The 17,500-nt window shown below is 37.1% G+C and overlaps 1 protein-coding gene across 5 annotated transcripts in view; it reads right to left on the reverse strand.

Moving 5' to 3' along the window:
- The window catches only part of pald1a (phosphatase domain containing paladin 1a), a 79,008-nt gene that overhangs the window by 59,830 nt on the left and 1,678 nt on the right, over window positions 1-17,500 (reverse strand). The window contains exon 1 of one of the 5 annotated variants that reach the window (XM_082152407.1): window positions 7,405-7,715. The exons of the other annotated variants lie outside the window; for them this stretch is intronic. The gene's annotated coding sequence lies outside the window, so the exon portion shown is untranslated. Of the gene's footprint in view, window positions 1-7,404; window positions 7,716-17,500 lie in introns of those variants that run through there. 5 annotated transcript variants of the gene reach the window in all.

Genomic DNA, 17,500 nt, shown 5'->3' on the forward strand with positions numbered 1-17,500 from the left:
ACACTCTCACACACTCACACTCTCACACACTCACACACTCACTCTCACACACTCACACTCTCACACACTCACACTCTCACACACTCACACACTCACACTCTCACACACTCACACTCTCACACACTCACTCTCTCACACACTCACTCTCTCACACATTCACTCTCTCACACACTCACTCTCCACACACTCACTCTCCACACACTCACTCTCCACACACTCACTCTCCCTCACACACACTCACACACTCACACACTCACACACTCACACACTCACACACTCACACACTCACACACTCACACACTCACACACTCACACACTCACACACTCACACACACACTCTCTCACACACACACTCTCTCACACACACACTCTCACACTCTCTCTCTCACACTCTCTCTCTCACACTCTCTCTCTCACACTCTCTCTCTCACACTCTCTCTCTCACACTCTCTCTCTCACACTCTCTCTCTCACACTCTCTCTCTCACACTCTCTCTCTCACACTCTCTCTCTCACACTCTCTCTCTCACACTCTCTCTCTCACACTCTCTCTCTCACACTCTCTCTCTCACACTCTCTCTCTCACACTCTCTCTCTCACACTCTCTCTCTCACACACTCTCTCTCACACTCTCTCTCACACTCTCTCTCACACTCTCTCTCACACTCTCTCTCACACTCTCTCTCTCACTCTCTCTCTCACACACACTCTCACACACACTCTCACACACTCTCTCACACACTCTCTCACACACACTCTCTCACACACACTCTCTCACACACACTCTCTCACACACACTCTCTCACACACACTCTCTCACACACACACTCTCACACACACACTCTCACACACACACTCTCACACACACACTCTCACACACACACTCTCACACACACACTCTCACACACACACTCTCACACACACACTCTCACACACACACTCTCACACACACTCTCACACACACTCTCACACACACTCTCACACACACTCTCACACACACTCTCACACACACTCTCACACACACTCTCACACACACTCTCACACACACTCTCACACACACTCTCACACACTCTCTCATTTACAGTTAGCGCACTTACAGAAGTCTAAAAGCACTTGAATTATTCCGTATAATGTGTGTTTTTTTAAACTCTACTATTGGACTTTTTCTAGGTGGATGTATACGCACCAGGGGCAATTCCACGCAAAACACAAAAGTCAACATGAAATACTGTTGGACTAAAACATGTTATTCAAAGAGAGAAGCGGCGGAGGCACTTGATTGGATGGTGACAAGTATCTCTTGAATCTGAAAAATAAGAGACTGATGTCGACAGCAAAACAAAGCGCCCTTATGGCTCCTCCCCCTTTTCAAATAGCCAATAGCGTTTAGTTTCCCTCACAGACTGACAGCACCATGGAAGCGAATCTGAGCGCTGATGATACGCTGGATTCAATCGTAAAGGTGTGAATAAATTATAGCCATTTCATTCTTAACCAACGTTGGAAAACGGAATAAAACTTGAGCGTTTGAGCAACCGAACACGTCTAACCCATAATGCTCCGTGACGTGTCAACGCTCGCTCTGGTCAGGTGGTATTTATAGCATAGGGGGCGGAGCTTTAGATTCTAGAGAGCATTTGATTGGACAGAAGATGTAATGAGAAGCGGTGATGTCATAAAAAACCCTGATCCATTTTAGTGGAAGTGAGAGACTAAGTTTTGAATGCTTATATCTCCCAAATGCAAATTTTGTCATTGTTTTTGGAACACACCAGCTTATTCATAACCTTAAGGCTAACATATTTATACTAAAAGCTCAAAATAAAAATAAATAAAAAATTACATTTTGATTTCAGGGGGTCTTTATGGAAGCTTGTTTCCGCCACAGAATAAAATATTTTAAAAGATAATTGCGACTTTTTATCTCACAACTGCGAGTTTACATCTCGCAATTCGGACTTTATTTCTCAGAATTGCGAGTTGTAAAGTCAGAATTGCATGAAATAAAGTCGCAATTGCGTGTAATAAAGTCAGAATTGCGAGATATAAAGTCAGAATTTTGACTTTATATCACGCAATTCTGACTTTAACACATTGCGAGTTTATATCTCGCAATTCTGACATAAAGTCCAATTCTAAGGAGAAAAAGGACAGACTTTTTTTTTTTATCTCAGAATAGTTTATATCTCACAATTCTGACTTTATAACACGCAATTGCGACTTTATATCATGTAATTCTGACTTTATATCTCCCAATTGCGTATTATAAAGTCAGAATTGCGAGATATAAACATGCAATTCTGAGAAAAAAAGTCCGAATTTCAAGTATATTTCTCACAATTGCAAGTTTATATCTCATAATTCTGACTTTATAACCTGCAATTGCGACTTTATATCACGTAATTCTGAGATAAAAAGTCCGAATTGTGAGATTTAAAAGTCGCAATTATTTTTCACTCTGTGGCGGAAACAAGCTTCCATAGGTCTTTAAAGCCGATGAATAATGGATTATTTCCTTCAGATGTGCACTATTCGCCATGATGGTTTTGAATTGCTTGAAATATTATTGAAATCACTTCAAAAGAAAAATACGGCAAAGTGCAACATTTTCGGTGCAAGTCTGTCATATAGGCTACATTAAATTATAATAGAACATCATAATTGTGCGCTTGGGACATGGCTTTTAATGGTGAGACTTGTTTTTGTAATTAGGCCCTCAAAAATTATATAAAAATTTGGATTTCCATTTATATCGGTCAACATATATCGGTATCGACCAAATTCAGTGTATCCTTAATCTCCACACTAAAGTCTCTGAAACTCAAACCCCAAAGTCTCCAGAAGGGGGTCCGATGAGATCTTAAGGGATCATGTGACTGCAGAAAACTGTAATTGTGGTGAAATAAACGCAGCTGGAAAATCGTTCTAAGACTCAAAGAAATGCAGCACCTCTTTAAACTACACTTACACGGTATAACTATGGTTTTGGGAATGTGAAATATGATATCACATTAATACCCTGCTATTCTTTTGAAGAAGCGTGGTATTATCATTATGATACTGCTTTATTGAAAGGATAAAGAGTCATTCATCTGTGTTTGTAACCACAAAGTCAGTTTTAGGTGACACACCTCACACACACAGAGAGTTGCCGCCCGACTCCACAGGAAGTGCAGGGTTATTAGTTAACGACAACTAAAATTAAAAATCAAAACCAGAAAGAAGCTAAATGAAATAAAGGCTAATATATTTATATATGAATATTTTTTATAAAAAAATAAATAAATTCAGCCATATTTAAAAAACAATGACAAAAACTCACAACAAAATTACTAAAAAATTAAAAATGCAAAAATAACAGTATCTCAATTATGCTATAATGCATACATAATATAATGTGTTCGTAATCTTTCTTCAATGAAGGCCGTAATTTGAGCATCTTTCCAGAAGAATCTGTTACGTCTCTCTTGAATGTCTCTTTAATAAAACTCATCTGCAAAGACGCCACTGTTCACATTTATTTCATAATAATCCCACACAGACCATATAAACATTGAAGAACACTTCTGCAGACAGAAATAGCTGTGTAGTGTGTACACACACACACACACACACACACACACACACACACACACCGGTGTAATGCAGAAGCTCTTACAAATTAGAGCTGCACGATTCTGGATAAAATGAGAATCACAATTTTTTTGTTGTTGTTGTTTAAAATAAAGATTCTCCCACGATTCTGAACAGACAATTAAACAAAGTAACATGTAATTTACAAGATGTTCTGACAAAATGTTAATTGCTGCAGTCTATTTAAAAAAAAAAAATTACTCATTTAAAAAAAAAAAAGATCGGTTTTGAGTGAATGATTCAATGACTCGCTCAGAAAGACTTCACTTGTTTCATTACTGGATCATACCTGTCAACATTAGGATTTGAAAATAAGGGAAATTTTCAGGGCTGCCCCCCGTTTGGGATTTCCGCTTAAACTGGTTTACGCCCAGTGGGATTTTTTTTATTTTTTTATTTTTTATAGAAAGATTAAAAATACGGGAGAAATATTTAAACGGGATGATAGCGATATTATATAGAACATACTTTTTTAGCAATTACTTATTCAAAATAAGTACCTACTCAAGAGTATGTGATTTCGGATGCGTTTTTGAAAGAATCTCTTGAATGAATGATTCAATGACTCACTCACTGACTTCACTTGATTCAGTACTGGATGAATCAGTGTTTTTGAACAAATCTCTTAAATGAATGATTCAATGACAAATACATTTTTAAGCAGTCATTTGTCGCCACCTACTGGTGTAACGACGTAATAGATGCAATATTTATTCGAAGCGTCAAGTTGTATTTCAAAAGGTGATTTACTCTAATTTGATCGCGACCGTGGGCATCAGTCTCTGAACTATACACTTTCATGCCAGTTCTTCTGTGATAATCTGAATTATTATAACAGAAATAACGATGCTGTGCAGCTGAAAAGAGTTTGTGAAGCTGTTTTATACCTATAGACGGCAACGGCTCTCTCTGTGTCAGAACGCAGATCTAAATGCTCGCTGAATCAAGACCGCCATCTTTTAACAATTAATCAAGCAAATTACTCATAAAATAAAAATAAATATTACATCTTTAACCAGAGTTTAAAGTGGTTTTAAAGTTTTTAAAGAGACAGAAACCCAAAATGCTAATGACGAAGCAAAGAAAAGATGATATTTTGAAGAACAGAGGGAACATTAGATTTCCACTGTATGGAATAAGTTTTCGAATACTAATAAAAAATAAAATAAATATTAATAATAATAATTTCTATAATAATAGAAAAATAAATATTTATATATATTTATATATATATGAAATGCCTTAAATTAAATATAAATCAAACTGGCTGTACAAGTCATGAACTGAACTAAGGTTTTTAAGTTGAATTATGAGGAAATTAATTTTTCAAAATTTTAATTTTAATTTTTCAAAACAAAATGTTTTCATTTTTAGGGCAAATATCCCCTTAAGATGACCAGTTACTACACAGGGATGAAATTAGAACACATCCTTTAATCTGCGGCACATTATTACCAACTATGTGACGGTCAGAGTTACAAAATCATGACTTAAGACATAAAAATCCCTTCAACGAGGAACTACACTCCTAAAAATGAGGATGTTTAGTGTCTTTAAGAACAAAACATCCAAATGCATGACAGCGATGATCACATGAACGATTCCCTTAACTCTGACAGCGTTTCACTGGGGCTTTACACTACACTGAAGACGACTCTCGCCGTTTCACCTCCATTAGCCGTGAACCGCAGTGTCAAACTTCCCCCACGAGTAAGAACAACTGCCCCGGAAAAACTAACTTCCTCACACAATTTCCTGTGTTGCAACACCGCGGGGATGTGCATGTTACTTCACGATGGTATCGGATGGCAATACCGTGGTACTGAATGATTTGCATGTTCACATACTGTAACATTTACAGTGTAAATGAGGTTTCGGTGAATAGATATCCTGCAAGTATAGTTTAAAAATGACATTAAAATCACTGTGCATAACATTCACGCCACAAGCATATTTACAATGATGTAGAATACCTCTTGAAATAATACTAAACAACAAAAGCATATCCACAGGAACCATAGTATAGTATATAACGAGAGTAAATATGAGAGTTCGAACTCAAAAACAAGTAAATATCAGCACTTTACTGGAGCTTGGCGTTCATCTGAGACAAAACAGGCTGTATGGTTTTTCCCAGAATGCTGCAGGACAAATTATGCATCATCTCTCTCTGTCACACACACACACACACATGCATTTACAGATCAGAAATAGCACATAATTACAGTTATTCTGAACAGAGCTCAGCCCAAAATGAAAACACAGCCTCGCCATCTACATATCAACACACAGGAGTTGTTTGTCGTCTTAATGCGCATGTCAAATCTGGAAACTCAAGGCGACGGGATATTATAGGATAAGATTATTTATTAAACAGACAGACAGGCATCATTCCTGCTTGAATCCCATGGAAAACCCATCATGTGACCGACGGCACGCTCAAAGTCAGACCGCAGCACTGAGAAAGCCATTACTGAAACTGCTTTTAGCATTTAGCATTTTATTTCCCAATAATTACTCAGTCTCTAACACTCGTGCCAATGCCTCTCAACCACAACAGCGAGAGCGAGAGCGGGTCGGAGACATCTATTCATCTCAGAAAAACACATTTTATTAAATGCATCTCATACAGAGAAACACAAGACACACACAAACACACACACACACATGCATTTATCTCGATATCTGAGGACATCTCAAAGACCGCTACTCTACTAATGTACTTTAATATAAAAAATAAAAAACATAACTATAAAAATTATTTTGAAAGTTAAGGGAACATGTAAATACATACACGCATAAATATGAAAAGCTTAAAGTATTCCTAAAGAAATATTTGCTTTGAGTTTTGAGTCTAAAAATTAATTATGAATTATGAATTAATGAATATTATATATAAAAAAATATTGTATATTGTGTGTGTGTGTGTATATATATATATATGCTTTTTAAGTGGTGTTGTCTAAAAAATGAATAATGAATAATTATGAATAATATATAAAAATAAAAAATAAATAAAATTGTACAGACCCTAAAACACCATTAACAAAGCAATTACTCGTTTTAGGAATCATTTTAAGCTTTGAGGACGGCAACATTGTACAAACTATTTGAATCACTGTAAAAGATTGAGTAGCATTGAAGCTGAAATATTATAATTTAAAAACTTAATCTGGCAAATCAGTGTGGTGTAACCGACAGGAACTCAGTTTGGTTGTGATCGTCAAGAAAACCAATACAGCAGGAAATGACATCACAGAGAAGACCCCTGTACACCCTCATGAGCGGGTCAAGGCAATGCTCTTATAAACGTTATAATGGCAACTTGAAAACTGCTTGAAAATAATTAAAAGATTAAGATGTGTACATGTGTATTATTTCCACTTGACCCTTTTGGGGTCAAAAAATCAACATGAAAATGGTTGATATGGTTTTTTGTACATATATACAACATAAGAACACATTTTAAACCATCTTGTTCTTATTTGCACTTCACCCATGTACAAAAGTCATCACTTCTACACAAAATGGACATGAAACGAAAAACTCATGTTTGAGCCGAAGAATATATAAACAACAAACTCAATCAACATGTTCATAACCTCATCATTCATAATCTCCTCGTGATGATGCCTACTGTGTGCAACAAGATTCATCACTAAAATGACAAATAAAGCCAGCAGAGAACACAAAACAAAGACTCGACTAGCATAAAACACATTCAAACCGACACACACACACACACACACACACACACACGGTCCAGCCGTACCTGAGAACACACACGTCGCAGCACCATCAAATCCAGAGACGTCTAGAGATCCCACGGACAGGTATCAGACTAACTGAGGCGTGCCATGAGTTTCTCTACAGTGGTGTGCATACGTGTGTCCGTGTCCGTGTGTGTGTGTGTGTGTATGTGTATGTGTATGTGTGAGTGTGTGTGTGTGTGTGTGTGTGTGTGTGTGTGTGTGTGTGTGTGTGTGTGTGTGTGTGTGTGTGTGTGTGTGAGTGTGTTTAGGGCAGTCAGCCTCTGATTAGTAGTCTAAGACAGCGAGACTTCAGTCTGAGCGACAGCGAGCGTCAGACACAAACACAATCTCAGGAAGAGTGGCGTGGTAAATCCGCGTGTGTGAAGGATATGTGGGTGGGTCTAACCCATCACACACACACACACACACACACACACACACACACTCACATTACCACATGAATTAAAAGCTCTCCACAGTGTGACCGTGTGACTGCCGCCCCTACAAACACACACACACACACACACAGTCACAGTCAGCACAAACCAAACAACACGACGAGCTAACAGCATGTGTGTTTACATCGTGTAATTCACCGCAGCTCTTGTAAGTTAGCACACCGCACTAATTACTTCATTCGTAAGCAATTAAGACACCCTGTCTCTGAACATCAACACACACACAGCTGGGTAAACACGGTAAATTTCAGCGCAGGTCTGAGGTAAGATACTGTAGGACACACACATACGCATGCATTTACCTGAGGACTATATTTGAAATATATATAAATATATATATATATATATTTTTATATATATATATATATATATATATATATATATATATATATATATATATATATATATATATATATATATTTGTTTTATTATATATATATATTTTGTTTTATTATATATATATATTTTGTTATATATATATATATATATATATATATAACAAAAATATTATATATAATAACAAAAATATAATAACAAAAATATTATATATAACAACAAAAATATGATATATATATATAGATATATAATATTTTTGTTATTTTTATATATATATATATATATAAAAATTATATATAATAACAAAAATATGATAGATATATATATATATATATATATATATATATATCATATTTTTGTTATTATATATAATTTTTTATATATATATATATATATATATATATATATATATATATATATATATATAAAAATAACAAAAATATTATATATGTATTATATACATATATACACACACACACACACACACACACACACACACACATATACACTCACCTAAAGGATTATTAGGAACACCATACTAATACTGTGTTTGACCCCCTTTCGCCTTCAGAACTGCCTTAATTCTACGTGTCATTGATTCAACAAGGTGCTGAAAGCATTCTTTAGAAATGTTGGCCCATATTGATAGGATAACATATTGCAGTTGATGGAGATTTGTGGGATGCACATCCAGGGCACAAAGCTCCCGTTCCACCACATCCCAAAGATGCTCTATTGGGTTGAGATCTGGTGACTGTGGGGGCCATTTTAGTACAGTGAACTCATTGTCATGTTCAAGAAACCAATTTGAAATGATTCGAGCTTTGTGACATGGTGCATTATCCTGCTGGAAGTAGCCATCAGAGGATGGGTACATGGTGGTCATAAAGGGATGGACATGGTCAGAAACAATGCTCAGGTAGGCCGTGGCATTTAAACGATGCCCAATTGGCACTAAGAGGCCTAAAGTGTGCCAAAAAAACATCCCCCACACCATTACACCACCACCACCAGCCTGCACAGTGGTAACAAGGCATGATGGATCCATGTTCTCATTCTGTTTACGCCAAATTCTGACTCTACCATCTGAATGTCTCAACAGAAATCAAGACTCATCAGACCAGGCAACATTTTTCCAGTCTTCAACTGTCCAATTTTGGGGAGCTCGTGCAAATTGTAGCCTCTTTTTCCTATTTGTAGTGGAGATGAGTGGTACCCGGTGGGGTCTTCTGCTGTTGTAGCCCATCCGCCTCAAGGTTGTGCGTGTTGTGGCTTCACAAATGCTTTGCTGCATACCTCGGTTGTAACGAGTGGTTATTTCAGTCAAAGTTGCTCTTCTATCAGCTTGAATCAGTCGGCCCATTCTCCTCTGACCTTTAGCATCAACAAAGCATTTTCGCCCACAGGACTGCCGCATACTGGATGTTTTTCCCTTTTCACGCCATTCTTTGTAAACCCTAGAAATGGTTGTGCGTGAAAATCCCAGTAACTGAGCAGATTGTGAAATACTCAAACCGGCCCGTCTGGCACCAACAACCATGCCACGCTCAAAATTGCTTAACCCTTTATGACCTACCATAGAACAGTTCTGCCAGAGTATATCTTTGTATTTTTACATGCTGTGCTGTCATTCTTTTGAGCATTTTCATATGCCATACATCAAAATAATCATTACTCTCTCAATTTGAAAGCTATATTTGTAATAAATCAATAGTAACTAGATAAATATCTCAAAAGTGCAATAAACAAAAGGGGGGAAAAAAATCATCTTTTTTTTCTATATATTTTATTCAATACAGAAATTTGATAAATGCCAACCTCAAACTTGTCAATGTGAAAAACGTGCATAAAACAATTTAAAACTATACAGAATTGATTTGAACTGTTTACATAAATTAGTTTCTAAGATATACTCATTTATAGGTCTGTACAAATTGCGTAATATGCGTTTACAAATACAAAAGAAAAACAAACAAACAAACAAAAAACACAAAAATGCATTGCATATAATTTCTTTCTTTGGCTGCATACCTGGCTTTCTTCCTGATAAAACAATTTAAAACTATACAGAATTTATTTGAACTGTTTACATAAATTAGTTTCTAAGATACACTCATTTGAGTCTGTACAAATTGCGTAATATGCGTTTACAAAAACAAAAGAAAAACAAACAAAAAAAAACACAAAAATGCACTGCACGTCATTTCTTTCTTTGGCTGCACACCTGGCTTTCTTCCTGGGACGGATCTATTCCTTCAAGAAAGTCGGCTTCGTCCTTGAAACGGAATCTGGAGCCGATGAGCAGACGGAGAGTTCATCTTCATCGGACGCAATTAGTATTGCCAAAACCTCCGCGTCCGTGTACTTTCGTTTAGACTAGACATGATGTTACGTGCGCGCGCGCGTGTGTGTGTGTGTGTGTGTGAATGTGCTTGCATTTGTAAAGTGTATTTGTGAGTGTGTAAAGGAGAAATAAATGATAAAATGAAGCAATGATAAAAAGACAATAACGAAAAGAAAGAAACATACCGGTACAGCAAATGGGAGTCAAACGCATGGTCAAATGACGCAGCTTGTGACGTCACAACATGTGACAACCTTTGGGGTCATAGTGCACAGAACGTGATACGTCAATGAGCATCGGAAGATGTAACTATCAATCGCAGATCTACAGAACATGTGTGCAAAGACGTGCAATGCATTTTTGTGTTTTTTTTTTGTAAACGCATATTACGCAATTTGTACAGACTCATTAGAGGGTGAAAACAACGCAACAGGAGCATGTTGAAGGCTTGATCTGAACATGTTACATCTCTGGTTTTGTATGCAAAAAGAATTATTGAGCTAGCCATTTGGTTTCAGTTTCTACAGGCTCTTAAACAGACACACGCAAACGGGAGCGCCGGCGCTCCCGTCGGTCTTAAAGGGTTAAATCACCTTTCTTTCCCATTCTGACATTCAGTTTGGAGTTCAGGAGATTGTCTTGAGCAGGACCACACCCCTAAATGCATTGAAGCAACTGCCATGTGATTGGTTGATAAGATAATTGCATTAATGAGAAATTGAACAGGTGTTCCTAATAATCCTTTAGGTGTATACACACACACACACACACACACACACAGTGTATGTATACTTTATTATTAAAATATAAAACACAAAACTATTAAAAATTAAAAATGTTAGTAGAAATATTTTTATATTATATAAGTATAAGTATATTTATATAAGTCTATATTATACCCCAACCCTTAAGATAACACTTAAAAACAATGATTTATTTTAGGATTCATTTTAGCTTTGAGGATATTGACAAACTGAGGTTTTGCCAGATCTTTGTGGGATAAATTAGTCTTTAACTATAACCAAGAAAACTCATTGCATCCAGAACTGGTGCTTGCAAAATGTCTGAATATTTTGGCTCATTTATTAATACTTTCAATTAAAATATGAATAGTGGTGCGGAGTACTCTAAGCAACATTTACCCATTCTTACATTCAGAATTATATACATTTTACCGCACATTCAGCTCAGAAAATGTGTGTCTGGGCCTTTAACATAACTAAAGTGATCTGACTGTCCAGAGTCACTGGGTTTTTTTAAGGATAAGTGTTCAGGGGGTATTTAGAAAAAACATCTGATGTAGTCCAAGACATATACAGCAAAGGGCAATTCTGACACACACACACACACACACACACACACACACACACACACACACACACACAGAGAGAGAGAGAAACAAAATGGGGCAACAGGGTGAGGCAGGAAATTGCTGTACTATCTCAATCTTAGCTAAATTTACACAGTTTGCAAACCACATGTACACAAACTCACTGGAGGACCGAGTCCAACACACACACACACAACTCATGCGTTGCGTCACGACAAAAAAAAAAAGAACATTATGACATCATAATCGGAGAAAACAACATTCTCCATTCAATCCCTGAAAAGTTCCTTGAAGAAGAAACCTCAAAATCATCAAGTCGTTTCAAACACGCATGACTTCTGTTCTTCTAAATCTAAAAACCAGAAGTCATACATTTAGTGACCAGAAGCTACAAAAAGCTCAACACAAGCAAGTCAATTATAATGTTTCTAAAGACGAGTATAGCATCATTTATTCGGGCTGTTCAGTAGCACAAACCCGACCACACCTGTCTCTTCCTCTAACGGCTTTGATGATGATGAACCTGCCAACGCAATAAATGACAAGATGCATGAGACCAAAGCCTCAGCGAAGAGCGGAAATCATGCATCTCTCTTTTATATGAGGCTCTGTGACATTTCGTCCTTGTGGTGCTTCACAGTTTAATCGTGCATGAAGGACTATTTGTTCTGTTAAAGCAGCAACGCTTGTGGATTTAATTGGAGAAATGACGGAAGACCTCGATCGAGCGACGGTGACAAGTGATGTTCTGAAGCGGTGAACAACATTTCAGCTTCCTGTGAAACTTCCTCACAGGCTGTGAAGAGAGAAACGTTACTCTGCCCTTTTCCTGCGCTCTGCCTCTCTGATCAATGCTTTTTGTGTTTTAAACATCCTTTTCCGCCTGGACTCGCTCCGCTCCGAGAGCTTGACACCTGTGTGCTGGCGTGCGTTTCCGTTAGGAAGAACATTTTCCTGTCTGGATTCGCCCTCAGTGATCAATGAAACAGAACACACACATCAGAGACCCTGGTGGTCCTGAAGACAAAGCGAATTGTCCTTCTGCACAGTCAGTAAGGGACTAAAACAGATTATTATAGTTAACTAAAACTAAAGCGGTGGACAAAGTGCACAGATCAAGTACTTGAGTAACAGTACAGATTCCCTAATAAAATATTACTCTGGTAAACATCCAGAACTTGATTTTTAATGTATTTAATAGTGCTGGGCAACGATTAATCGCATCCCAAATAAAGGTTTGTAATTACATAATATATGTGTGTGTACTGTGTATAATTATTTTGTATTTAAACACACATGCATGTACTGTATATATTTAAGAAAATGTTTATTTATGCAAATATTAAATATATACATGCATGTGTGTATTTATATATACAAAATAATTATACACAGTACACACACATATATTATCTAAACCCAAACTTTTATTTTGAATCACGATTAATCGTTGCCCAGCACTAGTATTTAAGTATTAAAAGTAAAAATTTGAGATTGATGAATGTTTAATTATTTAGTAATTTTATATACTCCATCTTAGTATACTCCAAAATTAGCAATAACAGCAGCAATAACCAAAATTAGCAATAACCGCAGCAGCAAACCAAAATTAGCAATAACCGCAGCAGCAATAACCAAAATTAGCAATAACCGCAGCAGCAAACCAAAATTAGCAATAACAGCAGCAGCAATAACCAAAATGAACAATAACCGCAGCAGCAATAACCAAAAGTAGCAATAACCGCAGCAGCAAACCAAAAGTAGCAATAACCGCAGCAGCAAACCAAAATTAGCAATAACCGCAGCAGCAATAACCAAAAGTAGCAATAACCGCAGCAGCAAACCAAAATTAGCAATAACAGCAGCAGCAATAACCAAAATGAACAATAACCGCAGCAGCAATAACCAAAATTAACAATAACCGCAGCAATAACCAAAATTAGCAATAACCGCAGCAGCAATAACCAAAATTAGCAATAACCGCAGCAGCAAACCAAAATTAGCAATAACAGCAGCAGCAATAACCAAAATGAACAATAACCGCAGCAGCAATAACCAAAATTAACAATAACCGCAGCAGCAATAACCAAAATTAGCAATAACCGCAGCAGCAATAACCAAAAGTAGCAATAACAGCAGCAGCAATAACCAAAAGTAGCAATAACAGCAGCAGCAATAACCAAAAGTAGCAATAACAGCAGCAGCAATAACCAAAAGTAGCAATAACAGCAGCAGCAATAACCAAAAGTAGCAATTAGTGTTGTCAAAAGACCCGGTACTTCGGTACCAAGTCGGTACAAAAAAAATGTAAACGTCACGGTACCAAGTTTTCTTAAGTACCGGTGGTACCGAGGACCCGTTCAAACCCGGTTCCTTGATGCGCATGCATGCACGCATGCACTGAGCGCGTCCAGTTGCGCGTCCTCTTTATTTAAAGCGCTGAGACATGGCGACCAGCGGTGCTGCTGATGAGGTGGCTGTAAATCCACTTGTTGATAAGAAAGGAGGAAAGAGAGACACGTATGGAAATATTTTGGATTAGGATAATGTCACGTTGCCATAAGTGGCCGTTCACATAGCACGTTTTTTGCGCATGCAGATTCGTTATTCCAAATGTAGGCGCGCGGCAAGCGCGCTCATAATAGAAGCGACGCGGCGCGCTCGTTTTTCCAGGCGTGCCTATGTTCATGGTTGCATTGGAACGACAGACGCCACGGGAGAGCAAGCGCTTGTTGAAAGGAGAAACTTGTCGATCTCCGAATGCAACGTTACATGACATGAGGAGAGAAGATGGAAAGCATTTAAAGATTAGTTCCATATAAATTCACGGATAATTTGTTGTTTTGTCGTTAGTGAAAATCAATATTGACCTTGTATTTGAAAAAGGATCCTCATATAAAAACAATACTAAAATTCAGAGTAAGTTCATTCGCATTTGGAGATCGACTATTTTTGAAACGGTGCGAACTGCGCTCTCCATGATGACAAGGAAGTATCAGCAAAGAATTTATTGATTTCTAGCCCTTTGGTACCGAAACTGGTACCGAGAACCGTGGATTTTCACTGGTATTGGTACCGAATACTGAAATTTTGGTACCGTGACAACACTAGTAGTAATAACCGCAGCAGCAATAACCAAAATTAACAATAACCGCAGCAATAACCAAAATTAGCAATAACCGCAGCAGCAATAACCAAAAGTAGCAATAACAGCAGCAATAACCAAAAGTAGCAATAACAGCAGCAATAACCAAAAGTAGCAATAACCGCAGCAGCAATAACCAAAAGTAGCAATAACCGCAGCAGCAATAACCAAAAGTAGCAATAACAGCAGCAATAACCAAAAGTAGCAATAACCGCAGCAATAACCAAAATTAGCAATAACCGCAGCAGCAATAACCAAAAGTAGCAATAACCGCAGCAGCAATAACCAAAAGTAGCAATAACCGCAGCAGCAATAACCAAAAGTAGCAATAACCGCAGCAGCAATAACCAAAAGTAGCAATAACAGCAGCAGCAATAACTAAAAGTAGCAATAACCGCAGCAGCAATAACCAAAACTAGCAATAACCGCAGCAGCAATAACCAAAAGTAGCAATAATCGCAGCAGCAAAAACCAAAAGTAGCAATAACAGCAGCAATAACCAAAAGTAGCAATAACAGCAGCAGCAATAACCAAAAGTAGCAATAACAGCAGCAGCAATAACCAAAAGTAGCAATAACAGCAGCAATAATAACTGAAGCAGCAATAACAGCAGCAATAATAACTGAAGCAGCAATAAGCAGCAATAATAACTGAAGCAGCAATAACAGCAGCAATAACCAAAATTAGCAATAACAGCAGCAATAATAACCAAAAGTAATAACAACAGCAGCAGAAGCGTAGCAGATCTATTCCGCCAGGACCAAACACACCAACATTGTCAAATCCATTATCATGCCAAACACTCAGAGAGTTTTCATGATGACAGAACTGACATTTTGTCTTTATTCCGAGACTTTCTTAAATCAGATCTTGTCAGGCAGACTGTCTGACTGCACTATTAAGTGATCAAATAAGAGACAAACAATCTATCCGCATGGGCTGCTCTGGTAACGACATGTGACAAGGCTTTCAAAACAGATGGGAAAAAAATTATAAATCCAAATATGCGCCCAGTTGAGTCGCGGTGCAGAACTACTCCGTCACACCAGACAAACTCGGCATCGGAGGAGACTGATGTTGTGATGTCCCAGTGAGGGGTGCTGTGATTCGCCACCGGTTTTGATGTTATAGTTGTGTTGTGTCACATAAAGAGTGACGTAAAAGATGATTTGAAATATGATTTGAGCAGCCAGACCATCCAGACTGAGACACATATGTAAAAATCTGATTGTAATCGCATTTCAAAACACCTCCAAAGGTGATTTGAAACAGATCATGTGTTTTATTGCTGTCCAGACTTAACTATCTGGATATGCATAAATATATATATATATATTAATTTTATTTAGTTAAGAACAGACACGGTTTCTTCAGTTCAAAATAACGAGGAATGACATGTAGTGGAGAAAAAAATATGTAAAAAGTATGTATTATGCATAAAGTATAAAGTGCATAAAGTGTCCAAAATAAAATAATCTGATAAAGTACAGAAGTACTAAAAACATAATTATATATATCACAAAGGCCACATTTAGTTTAGTTTACCTTGATGCACTGAAATAACTAAGTAATGTAGTATTGTAAATTACTGTAATGTAACGTAATGATACTAAAATAACACTAGACTACGATGGATACGTCATATCTGATGATCTAATATCGACGGCAGAGATATAAGTGATTATTTCATGACTATGATGATGCTTATTTCCATTTTGGTAGAAATGAAATCGTAGGTTTAAAAATAAAAAGGACATTCAGTCGCTCCGCCAGACACACAGCTTCTGAGTATTATCAACCATACCATTACTGGACTGACATCAAACACACAAGAGCTGGACATGACATCTAGTGGCTGAGATCATCTCTACACATCATGATGGATGAAGTCACATTCAGTGGACAACACAAACACAAAAATAGCAAGACATTAAACAAACACAAACTCTTCAGTTGCGTTGCATATCATTGCATTAGATGTTAAAAGTTCTAGAAACTGAAGTTAGAAGCCAAATATTTAGCTTTTAAAGATGCATTTGGACATAAATGACTTTGTGCTGATTGACATATGCATGCAAAATGCAAAAATAATCCCTCCACTGATTTATTCATGATGTGACTTTTGCAAAAGTTTCTAAGTTTCTTACAATCCATGATCACACTGCCAAGATCAGATGCAGTAGGATGATATTATTCCTATTAATTCTACAAAAATATTTTGAACATTGCACACGCTGAATCCAGTAGCGGGGCATGTTGTCACAATGGGAACCTGCTGTTTATTCAAGAATTTGTTGAAGAAACAGCATGTATAAAATCGAATACATTTTTAAATGATTTGCTTTTCAGCCAAATTTGAAGGTAAGAGGATTATGACACTACAAGGTAGCTAAAATAGAAAGGGTATCCCAATGTGGATTTAGACAGCAATTCAAATTGTAGTTTGAAGGATAGGATTTAAGAATTCTATTCAACAACAGATGTTTGCATGTTTTGTTTGTAA

This window comes from Leuciscus leuciscus (assembly GCF_965113295.1).
Source record: "Leuciscus leuciscus genome assembly, chromosome: 21".
In the NCBI taxonomy this organism is placed as follows: Eukaryota; Metazoa; Chordata; class Actinopteri; order Cypriniformes; family Leuciscidae; genus Leuciscus; species Leuciscus leuciscus.